The 27,965-nt window shown below is 32.7% G+C and overlaps 1 protein-coding gene across 2 annotated transcripts in view; it reads right to left on the bottom strand.

Moving 5' to 3' along the window:
- The window catches only part of LOC140448109 (uncharacterized), a 134,994-nt gene that overhangs the window by 31,494 nt on the left and 75,535 nt on the right, over nt 1-27,965 (bottom strand). The window contains exon 1 of one of the 2 annotated variants that reach the window (XM_072541190.1): nt 22,044-22,251. The exons of the other annotated variant lie outside the window; for it this stretch is intronic. The gene's annotated coding sequence lies outside the window, so the exon portion shown is untranslated. Of the gene's footprint in view, nt 1-22,043; nt 22,252-27,965 lie in introns of those variants that run through there. 2 annotated transcript variants of the gene reach the window in all.

Raw genomic sequence — 27,965 nt, 5'->3', positions numbered from 1 at the left:
CACTCCATACTGGTGCCGCGTAGAGAATGATGAACTGCGCAACCCCGTGTAAAATCATCCTCCTGTCGGATTTGGGTCCTCCGGCATTATTCTGCCCAGCGCAGACGCTCTTCCCGGCGCCTTACGGGTCACCTCTCGGACGTGCTCCCCCCAACTCCCATTCATATGTAAGACCATCCCCAAGTACTTATCATACTTCTTAGGAGTGATCGACACATCCGCACAATCAAACACATTTCTATCTCTTTCTCGGGCCTTTAAGGACTACTGCTTCTGTATACTCCGCCGCGAGACTTAAGCCATGGTCATTCATCCAGTCCTGGATTAGGACACTTGTATAACACACTCAGAACAAGAGTCTGCCCTGTCTCGCGCTGCTACAAACATCGCGGTATCATCCGCGAATGCGAAGAGCTCTCCAAATTCGCAATCCATGATCCAGGTTCCACATACGACGGGCCACAGTAGCGGGCCAAGGACGGACCCCTGGGGCATCCTAGCTGTAACGTCTACAATTACGCTTCTCTCATCCATAATATTCCTCTCGGACAGATAATTCGAGACGATATTCATCAAATATGCCGGGCAGTTACTCGCCGCTAGAGGACCCAGCAAAGAGGAGCACTGCAAAGTATTAAAAACATTTCGACCGACGAAGAGGAGTAGAGTAGTACGAGAAGGTAACCTGGATCTCTGACGAAAAAAAAGTCAGAGAGACCTAACCAAAAAGATTGGACGAAGAAACCAAAATGTAAATGAAGGTCACAAAGAAATATACTTTCCTTTCCTTTCTTCTAGTCCTACTGGACCCAAAACATGAATAAAGAGTATAATGAAAGTAGTTATAAAGTATAATAAACTAGTTTTATTTTATTCTTTATTCTTACTTTGGTAGTAGGTACAAGTTGTAAATTTTACATTAATTTTTATTAATTAATGATTACTAATTATACTTAATATACAAAATTTGCAAAAAGGTTAGTACTAGTCCAGTACCATAACGTTGTTTGCTTTGTTTTAACCAGTTTAAGTACTAAATTTATAATTGTTTTCACTTTGTCAAATGTTTGCCACCAAGAGAGCATAGTAGTCAAATCTAAAGCAAGATTAATAAATATAGCTAAGCAATTCATAATTTGCAAAGTACATAAATTGGCAATTTTAGATTGCTAGAACAATGATAAATGCAAAACTTAAGGTAAATTTTTTATAGTAAACTATTTTTCAATCTCAGTTTTTAAAATATATGTTTATGTTGTGGTAACTATTGCTGTCGTATTTTTCATTATTTATATGTACATGTCTTATTTATTTATATTCATATGTACATATTTTGAGTACACACAATAAAAAGTATTTTATTTATAACTTGATACAATTACTACAAATTTTATAACACATAGAAGGCATGCGAAAAATATACATAATTCTTCTACAAAATTTTATTTAAACAAAACAATACTACAAAAATGTTTTTTTAGAAAAATCTGGTCAATTCAAGTCTAGACACACCAGCTCTTCTCTACAGCAAACAAAACAACACTTTGCAACATTTTCTGAGTTTTCCAGATTGTGAATTGGTGATGAATAAATAAACCTTTTTTATAAAGGACCATATAAAAACATTACATATGTTTAAATCTTAATCAAATATCTAGTTGGAGATGCGATTTAAGTGTTCATGCTTATACTGTCAACAAAAAACTCAAAGATATTGTTATGGATGAATTAAGTATCTCATTGTAGTATTCTACAGCAGTAAGGGTGCCTTAAAAAAGGTATCCATCAATAATCAATTTAATTTCATTTCTAACCAATATTGTCAGGTCATTCATCATTATGACTAGCTATTACCCTGCTGTATATTTATTCCATGGTCTATCTCAATTACGATTTTTTCGATGGCTCTTTACTACATACTATTGTGAAATGTAGTGGACTGAAAGTATTAACGAACGATCATTTTTATGATCAGTTCTCGCATTTAGTTTTAAAACTTCTACATTAAACATGTTTTTTCATGTTATAGATTTCACGACAAAAGTGTTTTTTTATGTCACACAATTGCGTCAAAGATTCTATATAACATACATTACAGGAATAATGAATTTATTCACAATAATGACGGAAATCTAAAATTTATCCTAATCTAAAAACGTAAAGGGTTTATTGTCACATTAACCTTAATGTAATTTCTGTGTAAATATTGTAAAGAAACATCAGCTGCTCATTTGCACAATGTTTAGGATAGCACTATGCTACTTCCTGAAATTTGTAGACAAATTGCGAACATTTCCGCAAATACAAATTCAGTCAAATGTTAACAAAGTAAATATACACTGTAAGGATAAGGTAAACAAACGGGGACAGACAAATCACATACTAAGCGGCGTTACTCAGGAAATTTTAACAAAAGTTTAGATTTGGTAAAAAATATTGATTGACCTTAGGTAATTTAAGGTACTATTACAAATTAGAAGGGTTAAAAATGCACATTTTCAAAAACAATTTGCTCAGCTCTTTTATTAGATATAAACATAAATTTTTTTAAATATTATTTCATCTCCGAGGTAAACAAGATTTTTTTGTTTTTAGTTCCAATGAAGAGCCCGTTTTGTCAAGGGCGCCCAAGTTAACATCTCAAAAAAAGATGCCCGACGGTGGTGATACTAATTCTCAGGATTGGTACATGCCCTTGCAAGACAATCAACCACTTTTAATTGAAAATTAAAATCAAAAACAAAATGGCGGATATTTCAAGAAAAAGTTAAAAAAAAAATCGATTTTTTTTACCAATTTTTGCATGTCTCAAAATTAATTTTTTGACTTTTTTTCTAAGAAGTGGTTAATTGTGTTCTAAGGGCCCTTTCTTTAAGTAATTCCGTTAGAATTTTTTTTTTAGATGTACCAATCCTGAGAATTAGTGTCCGCCATCGGACACCTTTTTTGAGACTAACTGAAACGTCCCCTAGCGCCCAGTACACGAGAATTAATTTTTTTATTTAATTCAAAGATAAAATAATATTTAAAAATCATGTTCCATTCTAATAATTTTGTTCGTATCAAATAAAGGAGCTGAGATTTTTTTTTGAAGATTTTTTTTTTTCACAAATGACGATCAATTAATTTCTACACTTGAAGTGTCCTCCCCTGTGGGTCTTTCTGACCATTCGCTTATTACTGCTCACATTCAATTTAGTTTAACACCGCCTTGCAAAAATAATATCGTAACGTATGCCACTACTGATTTCTTTAATGTAAATTCAGTTTTATCCCAGTTAAACTCGCAATTTATTTTTCTTAATCATTCTGATCCATCGTCAATGTGGGACTCTTTTCTTCATACTGCTATTACAACAATTTCTGATCATACAACCGAACGTCAGCTATACAGAAATCGACTAAAACCTTGGATTAACCTTTCAGCTACTCATTTATTTCGACATAAGCGAAAGGTTTGGCGAAGATATAAACTTAGTGGTTCCCTTGATGATTTTCTCGTCCGCCGTAATTTTTCTAACCGAGTCAAACAATCTTTGCTAAAGTTAAAACAGAATCTGAAGAATCTATCATTGCAAGTGGTAATGGTAAAAAAGTTTATCGGTACATTCGCACATCTTTATCTTCTAAAATGTCCATACTACTACCTCAAAAAGCTGACGGATCTTTATGTTCTTCGAATAACGAATCTTCGGAATGTTTATCGTTATTCTTTTCTCAGGTGTTTACAGATGAACCTAACGATACCATTCCTCAAATAATGTGCCCACGTTTGTCTACTCTATCATGTGCCACGAGTTATGTTGTTCTATTGGGTAATTTGTAGTTCAGTTTTTATAACTTATCTAAAGGACGTTTAGGATACAGATGCTGCATATTGCCCAAGAAGATAGCTGAGCGAGTCGGAGAGGTTTTGAATTATTTGACAGGTTTGCATGTTTTATGGCGAGGTAGAGAGCAAACAGTTCAGGTTTGAAAACACTTGGACTAGGTGGTAGTTTAAATTGGAAAGTAGACGTTGGAGTAACAAAGGCACATCCAATGCCATCATTAGATTTAGAGGCATCGGGGAAGATGTTTGTGCAGTTTTAGGTAGGCTTGTTCAAGAATCTCGTTTAGTTCACTTTTTATTAGTAAGGTGTTGGTGTATTTTTGGAGAACTCTGTTAAAGCGGTGTTGCACTTAACGATATCTATTAACTATGAGTTGGATGTTGGACGTTACAGTAAAACACGTCTGGGATTGTTGCGTCAAATTTATTAAAAATTACTCTTATAATACTCGTATGTACTAAGATTTTCCAGTACGAGGTCTATTATTAGTAATGATCCATATTGGAAGCTACAGAAGAAGCATGTGAAAGTGTTATAAGTGTCCGCCTATACTGCAATGATGATTCTCCAGTTTCGGAATATAAGTTTTCTATGTCCTCCATGGGTCATGTGTGAAAAGCTCCGACAACGATCCGAAGTGCGACATTGTGGATTGCATCGAACGGTTATAAGATAATCTTGTTTGCGGAGATATAAATAATTGAGCGGTAATCGATTTTGGATCGGATTAGTGTAAACATAAGAAGCAGTCTAGAGTTAAATTCTCAGAAGGGATTTGATAGGGTTTTAGCAAATTAAGTATTTTGTGGCATGTTAGAGGCAAGTGTCGTATGTGCTTTTTTCAGAAAAGCTTTTGATTCAAGCAGAGGATTCATACCGAGAAATTTCACGGAGTTTTAGAAGGGAATGACGCTGTTGTGAAAATAAAGGACTGGTGCAAAGGGTGATTTTTTCAACAACGGCATACCAGTTGTCTTTGTAACGGAGAATTCGAATCCTGTACTAGCTGTCTATTCATCTAGCTGGGTTAAAAATGTCTGTATTATTCTGCATACTCTCAATAGTCCTTTAATGTACATCACTAAATCACTCAATCGGCTGCATTGTGTATATTAATCATGTATATTAATCTGCCACAAAATAAAAATGTCAGAAGTAACTGTGTAATCATGTTTAGTTAATTTTGGAATTTTTGAACAACTCCCTTGAATGTCCCTCTATAACTTAATAATTTGATTGTTTTGATACGAAAATCTTAAACGTACGAGCTGAACAGGTGCATATTAGCCAAGTCATGCAGAATGAAGATGCCACTTTTAGATAACCAAGAAACAGGTAAAACGATTATGAAAAATCTTTGTTTTTGTTGGAGATTCTACCTGGCGTTTATATTTTAACCAATAATATAATGACTGGTTTGTTGATTTAAGCAAAAGATTTCAGAAACTAAATTCGATATGTTTTAGGAAAACAAAAGAACTAACAGGAATATATTATAAGGAATCATTATGTCTGAGACACTAATAACACTGGGAAACAGAAACTTTTTTGTATTTATTCAAATAGTTTTTTTATTTTTTACATTACGCAAATATTCTTTTTTGTTTAGCACATAATTTCGCAAGTTTTTAAAAGATGAACATTTAGCATAAAGATTACGTTTCACAGATATACAATTTCTACTGAGTAAAGAACCTATCCAGACAAAAACTTTCGCTTGTATCCTTGCGTTTTTTCCTTTGGCCAGACAGTCTCAAGAAACACTCCAGCAATAATCCGTCACATATTAATGTCCCTTGGTAGCGCTTCCTCTGTTGTCATAAAATATTGGAGAAAGCGTTCCCCCTGCTCATCACTGACATACCTAAGATTCTCAGGAAATTTATGAAGGTGACTATTCAGGAAATGAAGCTTGATACTCATGTTACACCCGAAATTGCGAAAAGCCAGTATCATAGGCTATTGATTACGTTCAAAAAAATAGGGCTAAAAGTAACTACAACGTTAAAGAGGTTTTACTGTTTCATATAGTCAATGGACCCCAAATATAAAAAAAAAACCGCGGAGTGCGCATTTAAAGGAATGCGTTTTTGGGAAAGGGGTGAATTTGTCCCTATGCATTTGGGTAAAGTATATGCAGTTTTCGTGAATATACATCTACAAAAAAGTTGTTCAAAATTAAATTTCCTATCGAAATCTCCACCTCTTTAAATGGTAGCACTCCGCGGTTTTTTCATATTTGTGGGTCCATTGACCATACGAAACAATAAAATCCCTTTAACGTTGTTGTTCTTTTCTAAAGTACATAACCAATAGACTATCATTCTGTTAACCATAATCTTATAACCTGCAAGAAAGTACAGGATAAAGAATTTTCTCTCGACTGACGGTTGGATCATTTCCTTCGTTTGGCATCCCAGCTACAAGTGGTTGACGTTCAGACAAATTCTTCTGGGTCTAATGTTCATCTCCATGATTTTCACGATCTCCACAATCTAACGATTCTCAAATCCACACAAATGACAAATGTGCTCGTGATATTGTACAATTCAATTACTATTTTTCTGTGATTATGATTCTCTCTGATGATCATCTAAGATCCACATCACAAACATCGTGGTAGTACACAAACTACTTATATTCCGAAAAGCAAGGAAAAAAGCCTTCATGTCTTTTCCGGAAAGATTAAAGTTTCGCACAGGTCAGTCAAGTAGATTTCTTTCTTTCAATTTGGAGGCTAATAACTCAGCCGCGTTCTTGGAGATGACCAACTCACGCACAAGATCATAAGATCATTCAATTCAGATTGATTGAACTTCCGAGGAGCTGATTCAGACAGAATTGAAACGAGACAACTAGTGTGGTATGGTCACATGAAGCGAATGAATGAAGATAGTTGGCCAAAGAAAGCTTTAAATTACATACCAAAACAAAGAAGAAGAAGGGATAGGCCTTCAGTTGCTTGGGAAGAAAATGTACGACACATAATGAGAGATAGAACCATCAAAGAAGACGAATGGATGGACAGAAATCGATGGCGGTCGAAATGCGAGAAGCGGCAGAGGCTGTAGAAACCTCGCTTATATATATATATATATATATATATATATATATATATATATATATATATATATATATATATATATATATATATATATATATATATATTCATGGTTTCTGTATTTGCGACATATTTACGGAACATAAGCCATACGGAATGAAGAGCTTCTACTGTTCATATATACTTCATCTAATTTACAAACCGTTGCACGTCATTCGCGTCATAGCCCGTGAGGTCACATGATACCAACACGAAATATTTAGGCGGTACGTGTGTTCTTTTTTAGAATCACTTTGCCAAGTACACTGGTATTACAGCCACTAGACATATTTTATTATATACGCGTAGAAATAATATTTAAAGATTTCTATTAATGCTAACTTAAAGAAATACACAATAATATCGTTCATTTAATTTGTATAAATGCATTATAAAGCGTTTTTATGAAGAACATTTGTTCGGAACACACTGTAACTATAATCGAACGAAGGTAATATTTTGGCATAAATTGCTAACACTTATTTGACAGTTGCGGTGTTGACTAATGGTAATAAGTAATGAAAAAAGTGTTGTTTTTGTTTAAGTATTCCATTTTACATCTTTATACGACGCATACAAGTAGCTCAAATTGTTTTTAACAAGATTATTTTTTAACTCTTCTTTTGTTTCTATTTATTTACATTAAATATTAATTTATTTTGTTGTATAATCCACTTTTGCAATAATTATGTGACCTATTTGATTTAAAATGGATTCAGGATTTTTTTTATACTTTGGCAACTATGTCAACTTCGATGTCTGTCAATGATAATGACGTGCAACGGTAAGTAAATTAGATGGACTGTATATATATATATATATATATATATATATATATTTATATACATATATTATATATACAGTATACTACGTAACTTTTATTTACTACTACGATCATTCAATTTGAGGAATTAATAGATAAGACATACCAACTACGGATAGAATCTGCCTCATCTCCCTTTTATTTATAACAATAGTACCTAATTTAGAACACTGATTAACAGTCAACCAAAGCCTCTATATTGAAAACAATTTCGTTCCGCGTTACGAAACCTTAAGGAAAGTATTACAAAAAAGAAGAAAACAAGACAAAAATCACAATCACTTTCATGTTAAGTACGCCTATGAATACATTCGTGCAGGTAATTGGCTCAGTATATTAACCAGAAGTTTATTTTCAACATCTTCAACCTATTAGAAATCATGCAATTTGATGTGATTACTAATTTTAATTTTGCTATGCAATCAGTTCATCACTCGGTACATTGTTTGATCCAGTGATTGAACACAGTGATTAAGATCACAAATTATCTCCTTCAAATTAGAATACAAATACAAGGTCGTAGAACAGATCCGAACTATACGTTGTTTAATATTCAAGAAGAGTAAATTAAAAAATTTGATCCACAGTCTGCTAAATGAATAAAAAAATTCCATTTTTTAGTAATTTTTGATATTTCCAATACATTTTATTGCCTGCCTTACAGTTATTTCTGTGGATATTGTTTCTAATGTTGATTGGTATTTAAATCCTCGTTATATTTATTCCTTGAAACTAACATTTCTTTAGTTTTGTCTTCGATTATTTTTTGTTCTTCTATTTTTGTTTCTAATTTTTAAGAGGTAGCAACTGAAGTACAAAAGCGTGAAAAAACAAGGTCGGGCTGGTACGGTGAGGAATGTGCACAAGCAATGCAAAGAAAAAATCAAGTATACATATGGCTCCAATGACGAAGAACGAGACAAGTAGAGGAAGAGTATAGGCAGTTGAGAAAACTAGAAAACCAACTGAAAGAACTAGAAGAGTTATACTTTAAGTATAACACACAAATGAAAACGCAAAAATTCTACAAGAATGTTAACCAAAACAGATAGGAATTCAAACTTAGATTATATAAATAGGTAGAAACAGAGCGGGAGATATCATTGGTGATCAGGATCAGATACTAGAAAAATGGCAGACAATCTTGAAAAGCGACTAAATATAAGAATTGAGATAAGGTTGCAAGAAGCAAAAATTCAGCTCGAAGTCATAGAAGACGAAAGAGAGAAAGATACCATCCTAATAGAGGAAGAATTCATCAAGGCAATACAAAAATTAAAAGAAAACAAAGCTCCGGCAGCAGATGACAATGGTAGTCCATCAAAATAAACAGGCTGTGGTGGCTAGGCCACTTAGTGAGAGTGAACGAGATGGAGCCGTCAAACCACATTTATAACTAAAGACCTATGGAGTGAGAAGAAGAGTTAGGCCTAGAGCACGATTTATGGACCAAGTGAACCACTTACGAGTGTTAAGAGGAAGACATTGGAAAACCAAGGCGAAGGATAGGAAGGATTGGAAGCTGATCCTAGAACAGGCCAAGACCCACTATGGGTTGTCGAACCAATGATGATGCATTTTTGTTTCCTCCGTACGTCTTGAGTCCTTGTTCTAAAAAGCTTCTGTTTCCAAATGGCGGATTTCTTGGTATTGTTTCAAGTTTTTTGTTGCTAATACCAAATCATCGGCATATTCTATAATTTGTGTGGGACTTTCAGTAGAGACTTTGACACAAATTCCTCGGTAGCTTCTACATTAAAAAGAGTCGTAAACAGACTCGAATCAATGTCATACACTTAGTTTTATCTTGACGTTTTCTGTATTTCCTAACTCATTTTCGTTCAAACATTTTATATCTTTCGTTTTAAGTGTTTCTATGTTTCTGGTTAAATCTGCGTATTTACTCTTTACTTTTTTTACTTCTTAGTCTAGTTTACTGCTTCTTTTTCTATTCTGATCCATAGGCGTGTTTTTTATTTTGGTTTTCATTTTTGATATAATTAATATGTGGTCTGAATCGGTGTTTACTCTTCTATATGACCTACCATTTTGTATTTATTTCAACCGATTTTTGATATAAATATATTTATGATCTATTTGATTGCCCTCTCATTGACCTGGAAACACCCATGTTATTTTATGTTCCTTTATGTCTGACTTATATACTAACAATATGCTGCTCTAAGTTACATATTCTTGTCTTGTTATCATTCGTTTTTCGAGTGTTGTATCCTTTTATACATATTTTATAATATGAAACCTGACAAATAAAATTACTGCGCACTTCAAACCTTATACTAACATCCAAATTGATAGGTACAGCTGTATTAATAACAAAAGTTTGTTTTCTCATATTAAAGACAAGACACAAGCAATGTACAATACCAATACAATCTACAAACTACCATGTCTGCGAAGGTTGCTATATTGGACAGACAAGTCAAACGCTAAAACAACGTATTACCCAGCACAAAAGTGACTGCCACAAAGGTAAAAACATATGCAATGTTGCCGAACATTTCATTAAAACAGGTCACCAGTTTGGCTATAATAATGTTAAAATTTTACAAACTGTAAGTAATTATAAAAACAGGCTATTTCTCGAAATGTGTTACATTACAAAAACAAAAAATGTAATAACCTATAAAGCAGATTTAAATCAACTTAGTAACATCTATTGTAATATTCTGCAATCTATTAAATTTAAAATTAATTTATAATTGTATCTGGTGAACTTAATATTGACATTGATTTATTTAAAAAAATATTAATCTAACTGTAAAAGGTGCCATATTATTAATATTTGTCATATATTTTTTGTGAACACTTCTGTAAGTACATATTCATGTAATTTTATTCTTAATTTACACTCTGTGTTTAAGAAATTTAGTGCACTTCTGACGAAGCCAATAATTTAATCAATTGGCGAAATATAAAGTCACTAGAAAATAGAATTGTTTTAAATCGAGACCGACAGAACGTGACATCAAAAAGATGTCCAACCAAAATTTGACCGCCTTCAGAATCTCATAAACCAAGAGTTTCTTCAAAATTTAAAAAAACACTTTAATTTGTATTGGGAGGGGGACGAATTGTCATGCAAATTTCATGCTCTCAAATGTACCCCCCTACTACCTCGCATCGAACCCCAGTTTTTTTTTAAAGTAAGTGTGGTCGAGTGGCACATCATCTGAAAGGTAATTTTTTTCACTCTACAAGACACTCAATTTTTTTTTAATTTACGGAATAACTTTGAAGATAATTTTGAATTTAACTAATTTTTTGGTTGAACATTTGCAATAACAAAAAACATAAAATGCCATCAAATTAAGCAATTAAATGTTCCTATTAAATACTCCTGTGACCTCCATACAATAATATAGTCTATTTTCAAAGCCTCTTTTTGATTTTAGGCATTCCCACAAAAAAAAAACCACAGGCGAAAGATCTGGTGACCCTATTGGACCCCTTCTGCCAATCCAACGCACTGGAAAAGGTTGATTTAAAAATTGTCTTACGCGTATATCATAATGTGGGAATTCCCTGTTCTGTTGGAAAGTCAGTTCATGCTCTAAAAGATGATTATCAGATTCCAATGTGTCAGTGATCAGCAGATCAATAACCTCTTCTAACAAATTTAAATAGGTTGTTCCGTTGAAACTTCCTTTCCAAGAAATAATGGCCAATAACGTGATTCCCTAAAATGCCAACCCATACATTTAATTTTTCAGGTATTTGTGTGCGTGTCTCCATGAATAAATGAGATGAGGATTACTGTTACTCCAGTAACGGTAATTATGTCTAATAACTTCGCCATTTAACATAAAAGTACACTGGTCGGAAAAATAGGTATTGTACAATCGATGTTGGTTGTTATTTATGATTTCAGTAACTTCTTCACAAAATTGAAGACGACGATCAGGATCATCTTCGTTTAATTGATGAAGTAATCGTATTCTATAAGGGTGGAATTTATGGGATTTCAATAAACACTAGATGTTGATACACCAGGAATAGCTGTCTGATAGACTGTCGAGTATCCAATTGTAAATGACCCAATACCGCCACTTCAAATGCTTCATTTCGTACTGGACTTTCTACTTCGTGCTTTGTGTTGTTAACGTCACCTGTAGCTTCAAACTTATTAGTTAAATGTTTAACGTATTGGTGACTTATGCTTTTTTCTGGGTGATTCGTATTAAAGATCCTAGCCGTAGCCTTAGCACACTGATTATTTCCATAGTATAGCTTAACTAATTCTATTCTTTCTTCCCATATCTGATTAATCAGTCGTTGACAAATCTCAAATCAAAGGTAACCTGGTAAACACTAAAGAAGATAATCAGGAATCATTATCTTTACAAAAAAAATCATATAAAAAAGTAATATTTATACAAAAAGAAAAAAATTATCTTAACCCTCCGGCAGCCACGTCTCTTAAAGTTACATGAGTGGACACACTGCGGTACTTAATGCCGCACATAAAAAAAAATGGTATTAAAAGTTAAAAATTATCAAAACTTTGTTAGAAAAATTCGTAAAAGACGCAAAAAAGCGTTATTTTTAGTAATTTATTTTATGACTTTAACATAATGTAACGGCTCAGGTGTAAAACATAAAAACGAATAGTCAGTCTTACAAAAATATCAAAACAAAGAAAACGTTTACAATAAAAAATATTCTCACAAAAGATCCCAAAAGAAAAATATCAAAATACAAAATAATTAAATTAGTCTCTCTCCATTGAAGGATACAAACACATATTTCACTAAATTTTTTTCTCACTATGATTTTTGCAAACAAATTGTTGGCATGAGTCACAGGAAACTATTTAATTGTTTTTATGCGCACTGCATATATGGCACCGTTCACTTCGACTTTGGTTTACTGTGCTGGTGGGTTCTTTGTCAGTTTGAAAATGCAGCAGAAATTCTCTTACATCTTTTGGAAGTGTTAGTATCTTTGCTCGGTCTTCTAAATAATCCCTCATCAGGGAGAAACCTAATTCAAGTAAGAATTTTCTCCTTAAAATGAAAAAGACAGTCAAGATTTGTGTTTCGAAACTATTTTACGAATTTTCTCCTTCTTTGTATATCCATATTTGCCTTAGCGGAATTATAAATAACTTCGGAATTTATTCCAGCTAAATCTAGTATATGAAAAAATATTGCTAATGGCCATCTTTTGGTAATTCTTTGTGTCGGCAGGAAACACATTTTTGGTAAACCCTATCGACGCTACTTTTTGTTTTATTGTATTCTAAAATTATTACTGGTTTTCCTGTATCTTCGTCTATTTCGTCTGTATCGATCATAGTAGAGAGCTATACTACAGCTTTATTTCTTTTAGGAACATACGAAACTAGGGACATATTATCTAGGAACCCGAATATTGAAGATCCAATAGCTCGTAGTTTATTCGGAAGAAATTGGGGAGGAAGTTCTTTTTTGTTTTTCTTTAAGGTGCCAATAACTTTAAGGCTATTTTGCATGAGCTATTCAGCTAAAGGATAACTAATATAATAATTATCCATAGTTATTATTTCTTTTAAAGTTTTTTATGGGAAAAACCAAACGCTGTACTATATTGAATGGTTTATCTGAACATTTGTACGGTCCGTCTCTTTGTATTCCACAATATATCTCGAAATTCCAAGTATAGTAAGACCTGCTTTCGCAAAGTGCTTAGAGTTTTATGCCATATTTGGCTGGTTTTTGTGATATATATTGTACAAAGCAACATTGTCTTCTAAAAGGGTGAAACATTTCGTCTATAGTGACGTATTTTCCCAAACAGTAATTACTCATACAATTATTCAAAAAGTCTGTGTATATACTTCTAATAGCAGCTAATTTATCATTTTGTTCACGATCTTTTTGTGTCTTAACATCATCGAAACGAAGAGCACGAAGGAGAAAGAGGAATCTTTTGTAACCACATGCAGCTCTGGCCCGTATCATACCGGTTCTGTCCTTTGCCCATATTTCTTGAACGTTTACATAATTTCCTTTTTTTTTACTGCAAGGTAATTGGCAATTTCTGTCTCTCTGGCAAGATAGATTATTTGCTATTCTGTTGTGGATATATACATATATTAGTGCAATTAACAATACTGTCAATCACAGCTGGAGTTATAAATAAAAGAAACGAATCTAATGGATTCAATATGTTTTTTGCATTGCCTTTTGGTCCAGAAACTTATTTCATAATATTTTTTGCTCTGGTTTTATTGCCATAAGCTATTGGGGTACTTTTCCCAATTGTTTCTTCATCCTTGCCCATATAAAATGGGTAATCACTATCATCTGGCTCTTTTAACAGACCTATATCATCGTTATCATCGCTACCAGGTAGTTACGATTTGCTGTCGTAATTGTCATTTTCAATAATTTCTTGTTCTCCATCTGAATGACTAAAATCAGCAATATCTTCGTCAAAATCAGATAGATTTTCCGCAATCTCTTGCAACTCAATGTCTGTCAAATACTTAATTGACCTTTTTGTACCCCCAAAATGACAAAAAGTACATCAGTTAATTTAAGTGCTAAAAAACTGTATGAACCAATTTTACTTACATGACAAGCTACGCTACGGTACGGAATGCCGCTATTAAACAACTGCCACTTTAATGGTCAATATCAAACTGATACAACACTTTAGGAAATGCGACATCAGCAGGTAATATTTTAAATATAGTCACGTGCACATATCTAAATAGACAGTAGCGTATACGAAAGAATATTGGTAAAAATTATTAAAATATTAAAATTGCGACACGGAGTGCCGCTGCGTGGACACCGGAGGGTTAAATTAACACAGTAATTCGTTAATTTGGTAAAATTTTATGTTTTTATTGTTATTACTGGTATTCAACCAATAAATTAGTTAAATCCAAAATTATCTTTCCCCTATTTCTGAGAAGGGGCAGTAGGGGGTTAAATTTGAGGGCATGAATTTTGCCCCCCTCCCAATTCGTCCCCTTCCCAATACAAATTGACGGGTTTTCTTAAATTTTAAAGAAACTTTTGATTTCTTAGTTATAGGTTTTTTTTCTTTTTCTTTTATTTTTTTTTCCTATAATAAATACACTTCCTCTTGATTAATTAGTCTTAAATTCTTGGTCAGCTTCCATTACTAAAAATTGGAACATTGCTGTTTCTCGCCTTGATTGGCCATTGTCTGGGACACTGTATTGCAGTGGTGCTCAAAAGGTCGATCGCCAAAGTTTTTGAAGTCGATCGCGATTCACGGAGAAAATACGGGGACTATCCTGACTCAACATACGTGCATGATCGAAATAATTATGATGATATGTACTTTTCTTTGCAATATGACGAGTCAACCGATATGACTGATCCCGCCCAGTTGTGTATTTTCATTCAGATAGTATTTTCTGATATGTTGGCTAAAGAAGAATTGTTAACAATGCTGCATCTGAAAGAAAAAACTTGCGGAGAAGATATATACAACGCTTTTATAAATTTTGTAAAACAATACGAGCTACCGATTTACAAACTCGTGTATATTACAACAGATGGTGCACCATCCATGACTGACGTTAACAATGGATTTGTTGCATTATGTCGAGCTAACAATAACTTTTCACAGTTTTTTTTATTTCATTGCATCATTTACCAGCAAGTTTTGTGTTTAAAAATTTTAAATATGGACGACATGAAAATGACAACAAAAATTGTGAATTCAATCAGAGCGCGAAGCTTGCAACGTCGTCTTTTTAAAGCGCAATTTGAAGCTAGTGACTCCGCGGAACACACTGATTTACTTCTGCATACAGATGTGAGGTGGTTGAGCCTTGGAAAATTTTTAGATAGGTTTTAGGAGCGACTTCCCGAAATAATTTCTTTTTTAGAAGAACGAGGGGACGACACTCATCTACTTCAAAACGAAAAATGGCTCAGTGATCTGGCTTTCCTAATAGATTTAACAAATCATTTGAACTTCCTTAATTTTAAACTACAAGGTAAAAATATAACAATTATCGATATGATGAGCGCAATACATTCTTTTGTCAACAAATTGAAATTATTGATTAAGCAAATTAGCAGAAAGGATTTAAACAACTTTCCATCGTTGAAAAAAAGGGTAGCCGCTCATTTGAATTATGTTTATTACAAAACGGAGCTGCAAGCACTTCATAGTGAGTTTGAAAGACGCTTCGCTGATTTTAAAAACTGACAGATATTGTAGCATTCATGTCTAATCCATTTTATTGTGTGAAGACGTGGAAAAAATAGCCACTGAAATATCCGTTAGTTCAATATGGAGATTATTTCCGTCCTTAAATACACCTTAAATCCAGAGCGACCGATACGAAATTTTGGTCTTTCATATCGTCTGAGAAATATCCGTCTTTGAGACAAGTAGCTCTGCAGCTCGCAGTATTCTTTGAATCAACATACTTGTGTTAATCTGCATTTTCCCAAATGAAGATAGTGAAATCAACATATCGTAATCGGCTAACTGACGAACATCTCTCTTCATGCTTGCGTTTGGCCCTCGGTAATTATGTACCATCATATGAAGTACTTGTGGATGATATACAGTGCCATACATCAACATCCAAATAAAATTAATATGAAAACCATGACTTTAATTACAACTCTCTGTAGTTACAACTTTTTATCGACTAGAAATGTGCAATAAAGTTTTTTTATTTTCAAAATTGTTTTTTTTTACTATGCTTTGTTTTTAAATCAGGAGCAGAAATCTAAAGAGACAGATTCACACCCAAGAAAGTCACAGTAAAGTTACCAAATACATCTTCTTTTTTGGTTGATCATATCGGCCTTCGACGGTAATCCAAAAATATTATATTATATTAATACGTAGCTAAAGAGTTCTAAACACAACTCCCTTTTATGTAAAAACAGACTAAAAATCTAAAAATTAAAGGAATAGCGCAGAAAATACAAAAAATCGCCGATATAACTTAATTATCCTATGAAATGCCATTAGTGTCAAAATTTCATAACAGTGGAGTAAACTTTTTTAAGGTATTCCTCTTGGTTTAAAAACAGGGTATAGCAGTCGATCTCCGGAAGCTTGCAGTTTATGTGGTAGATCTCATGCAGCATAAGTTTGAGCACCACTGCTGTATTGTATACTAAAAATTTCATTAAACATCTTGGAGAAAAAAAATGAACATTAAATATGTGTTCAACAGGAAAAGATAAAGTAATAAAATTTTTATAGAATTAAAATTTTATCTGAGGACGAGAAACGTAGAGGTGAAAAAATGCAGTTATGTAGAACGTAATAGCAATTTTATATTAAAAAAAAAATAATACAGCTTTGTATATCACACGAATATGTATGAATTCCCGTTATTAACAAATTATGAAACAAGTCCACCTCTGCAAATCGTCAAATAATTTGGTTATGCTTTTGGTTGAGTTGCATCGTTGTTCTTGACAAGAAAAAAGTTGAATCCATTAATATTGCATAATGGCCGTCCCAATTAGGTACCGCAATCGTTGTATCATTCAGAACGAAAATAAACAAATTTTACTTTTAAAAGGGCAAATTCTTTTAATTTGTGATAAATGGGAAATGTCTCTTGATAAAAGTCTGTTATTATGATAATCTGTCAGTGCTTATTTTTGTAATATTTGTACGTTTTCTAATCGTAAACAAAATTTTAAGTAATCCCAATTTTAAGTTTTTCTACGATAAAAAAATTCTCGTTTGTCCGTTGTAGACGAGTACATTGAAACCATTTCCAGGCAGTACTAACTAACAATGCAACAAGATTGCGAACCATGCTTACAAAAATAGGCTACTACATTCTCCTGACATGAACCAATATTTTTTCACGGGGTTCATTAATAGTTGTCGATAGGTTTTTATTAAACGACTTGTTTCTAACATACTCTATATCCATCCAGCATATGCTAATAAGTAAGCATGAACAGTTGTTATATTAGTTGTTGTGAAAAATTACGCCGTCTCCATTTTTTTGAAGCAGTTCTAAGGATACTCTCGAGCTGCGGCAAGTAAAACCATCCCGTTGAAACCATTGGGTATAGAATTGTTTCTGGCATATCAGGAATAATAAGTCTTATAAGCTTTTTTTTTCTTTTTTCTATTTTCTGTTCTTTCTATATTGGAATATTGGCCTTTCTACGCTCATTTGTAACCGAACTTGACACTGCGCTCCACATCGCTCCTATGGGGTTTCCCTACCGTGAATACCGCTCTTGAAATCTACGAATATTACGTGCATGTCTCTGTTGTATTCTCTCGATTTTTGAATTACTTTCTCCACTGTATGTATGGAATTAATTGTTGATCTCCCCGCTCTGAATCCGTTCTGATATTCTCCTAATATTCGTTCAGCACATGAACGAGGAGGATATCAATATTCGTCTCATGTTTAGTATGTTTAAATAATAATAAAATTCAATACTTTTTGTATGGAAAAAATTAATTAATTTATTTTTCCTCTTCTTCTTCTTCGTTTTATATAGACATGACTGTCTGTTTTTCAATGTGCCTCCAGTAAGTTGTCGTTCCATCGTTTTCGTGGTATTTCTACTGATCGTCTTCCTATTGGGGAACCGTCTCTTGCCGTCTTTACTACTCTATTTGTTGTCATTTGGCTTATATGATCGTTCCATTCTACTCTTCTATTTCTTATCCAGTTCTTGATGTTCTCCACCTTGCATCTACGTCGTATATCTGTACTTCTAACTCTGTCCCATAGTGTCTTGCCATCAATTTTTCTAAAATAACATCCATTTTCATTATAACATCCTTTTTGTCCTCTCTGTGTCAGGTCTTGTTTCTATCGCGTATGTCATTATTGGTCTGATGACTGTTTTGTAAATTCTGCCCTTCGTTTCTTTCTCGATATTTTTATTTCTCCATATTGTTTTATTTCGGCAGCCTGTGGCTCTGTTTGCTATATTCACTTGATCTTCCACTTCAGCTTCGAGCTTTCCGTAGCTAGATAATGTGATGCCTAGATATTTAAACTCAATCACTTGTCCTATTATTTGACCTTCCAGCTACAATTTACATCTTAGTAAATTTGCTGTTGTAACCATGCATTTTGTCTTTTTTGGGAAAATTAACGTGTTAAATTTTCTGGCAGTTATATTAAATTGGTGCAGCATACGTTGTTAATCATCTTCACTTTGAGAGAGTAGTATTGCGTCGTCTGCATAGCAGGTTATTTTAAGTTGTTTTTCTCCCATTTGGTATCCTTTTTTAGTTCTTACTTTTTTTTATTATTTCATCCATAATCAGGTTGAACGATAGAGGACTCAGGGAATCTCTCTGTCGTATCCCATTGCCAGCTTCAATAGGGTCGGTTAGTTCTTCTTCTACTTTTACTTTTATTGTGTTGTTTTGGTAGATATGTTCGATCGTTTTGACTATTCCTAGAGGTATCTGGCAAGGTTAGCAACCTACCAATCGTAAAAACAAATACTGCTCAAAGAAATAATTTATTTTTCCAGGAGGTGAAAGTGTACCAGTTCTTATTATTTTCTCGAGTTCCTCCAGTTAAAAAATGAATATTCTCCGGGCAAAGGAGACATTCTGCGAGATATTGCAAATTTTTCCAGCGCGTTTTAATCTGAAGTTTAATTCTAAAAACGAAGCTGGGAAAGTTCTCCTCTTCACTTTAACGTGGCAGTATTTTAAGAGAAACATCACTTTAACGGGGTAACTTCTTACCTATATACACCTACTTATATACACATACTTATACACCTTCTCTGTATATGCCATCTATAAATTGGATAATAAAATCTAGATCTTCAATTATAACCTCTTCAATTTTTAGCTCTTAATGTTAATAAACAAAGGAAATATGATTTAAAAAAATGCTATCTTGGTTCCTATTGGTTATAGGTTCCTTTTTTGACGTTGAAGTTTTTGTAATATATCTTAAAACTGAAGCCTTAAAGAATCGATTGCGACCTGTAAGTACCTCTAGAGTCACTGTTTGGGTAAGTACAGTTATTTAAATAATCGCTCTCCGGGATAGACACATTGAATAACTTACTATTTGGTCGATCTAGCTGATATTTAGTACACTTCAATGGCCCATTAATTGCCATAATTTCAAGTTGTTATATTATATGTCATTATTAAAAAAACAAAGTTATTAAAATTTATAAATTTTAAGCAAAGACCTTAAAGCTAAGTTTAAAAAGTCAATCCTAGAATCATGGTAAGCTCGTTGGAATAATTGCATTGGATACAGCACTACACACAATTCAACCTAAAATGACTCGACCAAATCTTACTAACCTCACTTGCAACGAATCACGGATAATAAGAACACTACGAATCAACCATAAAAGATTGACATATGTCTACTTGATGACCACCGATAAACATCCAACATGTCAACAGTGCAATTGTGCCCTTACCGTAAATCAACCATATATTAACGGACTGCCAACAGTACACCAGCCCTGCCGGTGTACTGGTTACACGGTTACAACGGTTTTTTCTCGGTCAATTGTTCATGTATTTTAATTTCGAAACTTACAAATTAAAGAACTTTGTAAGGTCTACAACTTTTATTTGAACAATTTTTCTCTAAAATGTATGAGAAATGTTTATAGGCAAAAAATGATTTTTTGTTTCTATGGTTCTTAAGAAAAAAGCAAAGCAAAATTAGCTGTACGTGTTCACGTATTCTCATCAGCTATCCTTCATATACCTTTTAGAACCTTCAAAACCGTAGACAAGATTTTTACGTGAAATCGATGATTTTTTCACAGTTTGACTGGGATATACTGAATAGGAATTCCCTGGTACCCAAGCCACTCCTAAATCAGAACTGAGTATTACTAATTCTCTCTTCTAATATGTCGTACACTTTGTATTACTTGCAGGAGTATCTTTAAAATGTGACTCATACGACTTATTGCTCGGTAATCACTGCATCTTGTTGCACGGTGTTTCTTTGGTATTAAAACTGGCTTAAGTCGAGTTAAGCCAATGAGTTGGTAATATCCCCGTGTCATAAACTTTGTTAAAGAGATCTCTCTTGAAATCTCCCAAAACTTTAGTATTTCAACTTTCACCTCATCAGGGCAGACTGTTTTTCCATTTTTTGCCATTTATATTGCCTTATAACTTAGACAGAAGATCTTATAACCATGAACATCAGGCAGTGAATGGAACGAGATTGGAATAACGTTGTTAAGCAGGCCAATACCCACAAATGGTTGTAGCGCAATAAGAAGAAGAAGAAGATTGCCCTTAGCTTTCTGTTATTGATGGACCTGCTATAGAAATATGTGTAGAGGGCAGGCCAAGACCCACAAATGGTTGTAGCGCAATAAGAAGAAGAAGAAGATTGCCCTTAGCTTTCTGTTATTGATGGACCTGCTATTGAAATATGTGTAGAGTGTTCTGTTTTATTCTTTTACCTTCAAATAATTCAGAAAATCAGAAATGTAGTTGTTCCATACTTATAACTGTTCGTTTATAGCTGGTAATCTGTTTCCGTTTTTGTCTTTGTCCCTGGACTTTGGGATAATTTGTTTCCGTTTGTGATCAGCGATATATTACTATTTGGTTACGGTACTTGTTCAGGTGTATCTGCTGATGATCTCCAGGCGTACAGGTTACGCTTTATTTGCCATTACTACTTACTGCTCTAAACAAAAAGACGCCAACATATCTTCTCTTTCGTTTAGTATTCCTAGCACATATTCTCCTTTGCTATCTTCCCCTTCTCTGTTCTTTGTAAATGCTAATATTCTTTCTATATCACTATAGAATTTTTTAATATTTTCATCATGATAGTCTTGTAAAAAACATCGAGATTAAATGTGTTAAATTGAATTTCAAGATCAATTATTAAAAGCGTAACCAATATCAACTTGTAAAAATTATTCTAAAACTATTACACAATGTAAAAGCTCCTCAAAAGTTTTACAGACTATTTTATTTGACGTAAACAGCTGGTTTAAATGCTAAATTACCTCAGGAATGACTTCTTACTATATTATGAGTAGAAGAAGTTATTTTATCCCACGAGGTTGAGGTTATCTTAAGATTGTAGGTAAAACAAAAACATGACACAAAAAGTAACAGTGTGAAGTTCAAGATGACTACTATTAAAATGAAAGAGTAATCAACTGATAAACGTTCTCCTCGAATGTCCCAAAATATTGGAGGGCAGCTGACAATCCACGATAAAAAAATATGTTTCAATATCAGATATCAGTACTGACTGATTAACAGATCCTAACCAAGTTAACTAAAGCTGAGATAAATATTTATGTGACAAAATACTTACACAAACATTAACTATTGGAGTTCCAACAACTAATCCCGTTAAACAAAAATTATTTCAACAACACAAAGAATCACTTAATAATTGCCAAACTGTACATTAACTTTTTACCACCATCCACAACAAAAGAGAATGTTCACAGGCTTGTTAAGTTTTCGAAAACACTCCGGCTAGTCGTAGGGCTACGCTATAGTAGGTGGGCTGGCGTGGCGAACTGACAGCCACGCTGAGGTTGACTAACCCAATCTCCTTTATGGATTCTTTTTACTTCTTGTTTTGTTTTGGTCGTGGTCCATCTGGTTAGCATGGGCGTGCCTTTAGGGCAACACTCATTCAATGCATTAAATGGGTATGATTGCAAAAAATATTTCTTGAGATACGAAAGGTTTAATAATAAATTTGATATTATTTTATGTGGAGTTAAACCGCAATTGTAATTGTAACTGATTAATTGTAATGAAAATTACATTTGTTTTGACAAATTACGTTTTGTTTCGATTTTCAACCCGGAAATCGTTTTCAAAAATTCTAAAATAAAATTATGAATGATTTTAACCTGTAAATGTTTATAATTGGCGTTGAGTGTACTACCAATTTGAAAGTTGACTAACAGCCTATAATACCGTTCCATTGAATTCTATGTTCACTGACAAGAGATCTGTCAAATTCTCTATTGGAAGGATAGCTTAGATGTTTATGGTGGACTAAGATGCGTGTTTCTTAATAAAATAAAATAGAATAAAATAAACTAAAGTATATATATATATATATATATATATATATATATATATATATATATATATATATATATATATATTATTGTGATATTTAAAGTCTTGGTGCGCCAAGCAATAATTAGCTAATTAATTTTTTTTTGATTAATTAAAATTATTTAAATAATATGATTATGACTCTTATCACAATTTTTAATTCTTTTATCTCAGGGTTAAATTCGTGCTTCAATATCTATGCTATTACATGTGCAAGGTAAGGTCCAAAGAATACCGGAATAATAAAAAACACATATGATCTAACACTATATATTGAAATAAAAATAATGAAATAATTCACACTCAAAAGTTTTCAATAAACAAATATCATATAATGATTCTCAAAATTTTGTTCTACGTACGTGAACAATCAAAATTAATGGTACAAACAATATTAATTGAAATCTCAAAATCCCAAACTATTCTAACTCTCCTAATCAAAATATTTATATCCTTTCTAAATTAAGTGTAAAAATTGTGTTATCAATAAAAGAAAAAACTGCAGAAAACAAAAATATCTCTCTCTGATGATGAGTGGTCCAAATCCTTGTTCCTTGTAGACTATATTATCTCCTCTCAACCGCTCCCTATGTAATCAGCAATCTTACAACAGATTGTTGCAAGTATATCGTCCTTAATGATCTCCTTCAAAAGCACAAATCATTCAAATTATGATAGCCTTTCTCCTCTCGATAAACTGAATCTCTCGTTGGCCCGAGTGAAAAATGACTCTTGGAATATCTTCTCTTTACGATAAACTGAATCTCTCGTTGGCCTGAACAGTGACTCTTGGAATATAAGTAGAAAAATATGACTTACAATATTTTGCTGCTTCAGCCCATTGTCAGATACACTAACTCCACAAAAACTCACTAACATTCAACACTACTGCTTGCTACTTCTCGGGAACCGCCAGAGAACAATCACTGTTCGTCTTACAGACTTGGAAAACCAACTGATTCTCTTTTTTCTCTCCTAAATTTAGCTAAACTTCCATTCCTACATACCTATCCCACCTTTTTCAATCTCCGCCAATCAAAACTCGTCACAATTCCCCCATTTTTTCATTTCGACAACAAACAAATTTTTACCTATAATTATAAAATTTCCTAAAACTTATTTACAAATAATATTTTTCTATAATTCTTAAAAACTAACAAAAACCTCCTTCTAAAATCTCTTCTATTGTCTCTAATCACTGCATTAATGTATTTGGAAAACCCTGTTCAATTGTCTTTGGATTTCACTTAAAATTATGCGGGTCACTCAAGTATAACAAAGAAATAATTTATGCATAGCTTACATTTTGTTTAATACAGGTAATCCAAGAATTTAAAAACTTTCCTTCTTCGAAATGTTTGTTGGTTATTATCCTACTTATCTGAATTATTTTAAGGTTTTTGAACTTTGAAATATTTTAATCAACCCAATATTTTTCTCGATTTTACATATCATAACAATATATATATATATATATATATATATATATATATATATATATATATATATATATATATATGCCTAGAAGGACAAATATTGTTTTAGATACTTATTTATGGAAGTATAGAGGGTGTCCCAGATTGGTATGTCTTGCAGTGTACAAAACTAGAGATAATAGAAAAAAAAAGTAGTTAATATGTCATGACTTCCTTTTTCGTTAAAAACATTAAGGAGTTTTAGAACGAATATTGAAAAATGTCGAAAACAACAAGGTTATATATCTTCGTTATTGGGAAAAGGTCTCATTACAGAAATATGATACCAACTTATGTTTTTTATACGAGACACCCTATATATTTTGATATTTTTCGTTTACATTTTTAATTCTCTCACCTAATATGACATACTATATATCTGTTTTCCGTTGTTTCGAGTTACTCGGCAAATAAAATTTTTATACATCATGTTAAAGACACTTAAAAACAAAACGCATTCTAACTGTTTATTATGCAGATGTTAATCCTCCACAGTTTTATTTATTAGAATTAAAATTAATCAACTTAAAAATATGAATAACAAATTTACCAACAACAAAAAACTACATAACAACCCGAACTCAATTAACAAAAATATTAATAATAAATGAAAATTATAATAAATGTTAGAAATGCCTCCCTTGTTGTAATAATAATTGAGACCTTTTTCTTACAGATAAAAAAATCAAGAGGATTTAGTTCTGGTGAACGAGGGGGCCACCTAACAGGACCATTAGTTCTAATCCACCGATTATGAAATTTTTCAGTTAAATAAGTTCCAACAAATTCAGCATTATGGGCAGGTGCTCCATCTTGTGCAGACACTAAAAGTCCAATTAAAACCATTAAAAGACCATTAAAAATGTAAACGAAAAATGTCAAAATATATAGGGTGTCTCATATAAAAAAACATAGGTTGAAATCATTTTTCTGTAGTAAGACCACCTAAAAAAATTCTTGTACGCCACTAAACCCTTCTATAATATATTTATCAAAAGTTCTATGGAAGTTTTTTTAAAATTTTTCTTAATAAAGAAGATAAATAACCCTGTCGTTTTGGGACACCCTGTACATTATAATATTCTTATATCCGAACCCGAATATACATTATATATTAAAAACATATCTTAAAATCCTTATATATTAAAAATCCGAAGATTTCTTACTTGGCGAAACTAATATTAACTATAAAAAATATGAACAAAATACTAACGTCTTTCTGCAGTATTCTTACTATTTGATAACATAAATAAATTTGCAACGTGATTTTTGTCAAAAAATTAATCATGAGTGGCTCCTCCTTGATTTTCTATACGCTCAGTTACTCTATGGGGCATTGATCGAAGTGGTCATATCATATTGTGGAATACTTATCCAGATTCTTCTTATTGCATGCCACCGGTTTTCTAAGTTTGCTGGAGGACGTGGCAATCCATTTAGGTTTCGACGTATCATATCCTACACATGTTCGATGGTTGACAAATCAGCTGATCTTGATGGCCACTCCAAAATCTCTATACCAGATTCAGATGAACTCCATGGTTTCGCGGACAACATGAGATCTTGCGTTATCCTGTTAAAAGATCGCATGTGGAATGCGATCGTTTGCCCTGAATCTTTCCTTGGATAATTAACTGGAGCAATTCGTACTTTTTCCCTCTCATCACATGACCAAAATATTCCAACAGTACTGTACCATTACAGTACCTATTTATCTCAAAATAATCCGAAATATATTAAATTTGGTCCGCCATATTCGATCCGTCATTTTGAATTTTTAAATTTTGACATCAAATTCGTAATTAGCATGGTAGAAAACCTTATAGTGCACATTTATATCCAAAATAATATATATTTACACTTTTGGCCGCGTTTTCAGCAATTAGTCCCACTGTGCGACAAAGGAAGACCTGCTTTAATTTTGTACTGAATAATTATCATATTTCAAAAAGTAACAGATCAATTATTTGACAGTTATAGACTCAAATTGGTACCGCCATTGTTTTATTCTATAAAATACTTTTGCTACTTCTTTGCTAAAATTTTTCGTAAACAAATATATCTTACGTTTTTTATATATCAATAGTAAAATATTTATTGTTATTACTCTCATACTTTGTGACTATCGATCTTCAAAGAAAAATATCTATTTCCTTATTATAAAAGGGAACTCCGTTTTGAATGTACGACACTGGTTATTGTATATAATTCATGCTAACAAGACTGGATCGGGCTCCCTCCGCGCCACACGAGATCACCAGTCTGGTTATATTATCTTCAATCTTATTCCAACCACGAACCTGTACCGGGTACCTACCACCCGGTTATCCAAAGAAAGGTACTACTTAAGTCATCTTTACTACAGGTATTTGAACTTCATCATCAAGGTACTTCAAATAACGCAAGAACTACTGGGGAATTTATTACCAGCAAAAAATCAAAATAAAATTTTATTTTATTTTTAATATTTAAAATTACATTAATTACAATAAACATAAAATTAATCTTTTTTTTTCTGCATTTTATATGAATTAATTGTTCCATTGTTTTAGCATCATGGCATTGAAAACTGATACCGCATATTAAAGAAATGTTCCCACCGTTCGGTGGTTTAGTTGCCAAAAATTAAAGAATATACAATTTGTTAAAAACAAAAAATAATGTTTATACAAAAAACAATGTTATTTCTCTAAAAATTTTTAGAAACTGATTATGTTGTTTAGTCATACTGATAGTACAGATTCATTTATTTTAGGTATCGAACAAAAATTATATTTTATTTAAAAAATTTTTAGCTCTGTTTATGGGTTTTCCTTGTTCGTACTCCTCTTCTCTTTCTCTCATTTGAAGGATACAGGGAAATGTGAGAAATTTTCATTTTTTGTTTTAATAATTCATTAGATGAGGTTATATTCTGTACTTCACTGTACGTAAATAACACTGGTTAAAATTGGGTTGTGTCATGAGATAACACGAATAATAAAATACCTATACAGGAGAAGAAAGGGGAATGTCAGGATGTTACCGGTTAAAAAGGGGGAATGTCAGTTGTGAATCACGCAGAAACAAGTTAAGATGCTTTTATTGTTACTAAATACTCATTGTTTTCGTGTGTTGCTTTGAGGTGTAATATTGAAGTTAGTTTCTTCAAGTTACTGATACAAAATCATTTTACTATGCCAAGTGATGAAGAAATAAGTGATATAGATATAAGTAGTTTAGCAAATGTAAAGTTAAGTAAGAAAAGAAAATCATTTGGTCGCATAACTGATGAAGTAAAAAACTTAGATTACAAAGCCATGTGAAAGATTGCAATGTTTTCAAAATGTTTCTGAAGGCTGTACGAACAGTATTTTAAAGCAATTTAATTTAATGTGTTCTGTTGATGAACAAAACTCATATTTATGTGGTCTAATTACCACACAACAAATTCAAAACCGACGTTCACGTCAAAGGGAAGAGAAGCCTAAATTTAAAGATGCCGTATATAGTTGTAGAGTTAGGTTTATAAATAATGAGAATATCCGTATATAGTTGTAGAGTTAGGTTTATAAATAATGAGAATATAAAATATTCTCATTGTTCATAAACCTAACTCTACAACTATATACGGCATCTTTAAATTTAGCCTTCTCTTCCCTTTGACGTGAACGTCGGTTTTGAATTTGTTGTGTGGTAAT

Source organism: Diabrotica undecimpunctata, chromosome 1, assembly GCF_040954645.1.
Source record: "Diabrotica undecimpunctata isolate CICGRU chromosome 1, icDiaUnde3, whole genome shotgun sequence".
NCBI classification, from domain to species: Eukaryota; Metazoa; Arthropoda; class Insecta; order Coleoptera; family Chrysomelidae; genus Diabrotica; species Diabrotica undecimpunctata.
The sequence above is the reverse complement of the archived record's forward strand: the minus strand, read 5'-3'. Positions and strand labels throughout refer to the sequence as shown.